Below are 1000 nucleotides of genomic sequence, written 5' to 3' on the forward strand. Positions count from 1 at the left end.
GCTAAATATCTGTCTGATTTTGTTGAGCGACCATTCCCAGCTCGGATCAGGGTGGGTGGGAGCGAGTGGGCAAAAGAAAGAAATCTTGACAAGGACGGTGAAGGGCTGGGTACGAGGAAGAACGCCCAGAGACCGCTAACCTTCTCTCAGGGGCTCACAGCGCGGCGGAGGCGAGGGCATTCCAGCCAGTGGCTTGCGGATGTCGGCTCCCAGATGCGCCAACGCCGGGGCTCTCCAGCCGGACCCACAGAGGTGGCCGCGTCCGGAACGGCCTTTCCAGCGGCTGTAGCCTCCGCAGCAAAGCAGCGGGACAAATCCCACCCCCCGGCCCCGCCCGTCCAATCCATCTTGCTCGGGAGGCGACGCTTCTCGGGAGAAACAAGGGGCGGGGAGGGGTAATCCAAGCCTTTGGGGGCTCCGGACAGGTGTTTGGGGGAGAGGGCGGAGCCGGGTTAGGGAGGATGGAGAGGGAGGGGCGGTGCTGCCCCTTTAAGAGGAGGCGGCCGAGCCGGGACCTTTTCTTTTTCCCCGGAAGGAAAGCCTAGCCCCGGCTGGGCGCGCAAGGTGGGGAGGTGCGGGGCTGGGCGTGGAGAGGCGGGGCGCGCGCGGTGGGACCCCTCCTTCCCGTCCTCCTTGCGGTCGACAGGTCTGCCAGCCCAGATCCGCTGCCGAGCCCGGATCGAAGGCGACAGTGCGGCCAAGTGGGCGCGGCCGGCACGAGTTGGGGGGCAGGGTGCCCGGGGCAGGGGGGCGGTGACCCGGGACAGTGCAGGCGGGAGAACAGACCTGCGGACCTCAGAGGGGAATCTGAGAGCTCAGACCGTGAGCGGACGTGAAACTGGCCAGGGCTGGGGGCCAGAAACTGATCAGCGCTTCGGGGCTCAACGAAGCGGACGCCAGAGTGTTCTCCGGTGGCGCGGGGGAGCAGGTGAACAGGTCCTCACTCCCAGCTCCACGCCCTCACGCGCTCTCGCCCGGGCCCCGGCTCCCGTCCGCAGCC

The sequence above is a fragment of the Leucopleurus acutus genome (genome assembly GCF_964270905.1).
Source record: "Leucopleurus acutus genome assembly, chromosome: 19".
In the NCBI taxonomy this organism is placed as follows: domain Eukaryota; kingdom Metazoa; phylum Chordata; class Mammalia; order Artiodactyla; family Delphinidae; genus Leucopleurus; species Leucopleurus acutus.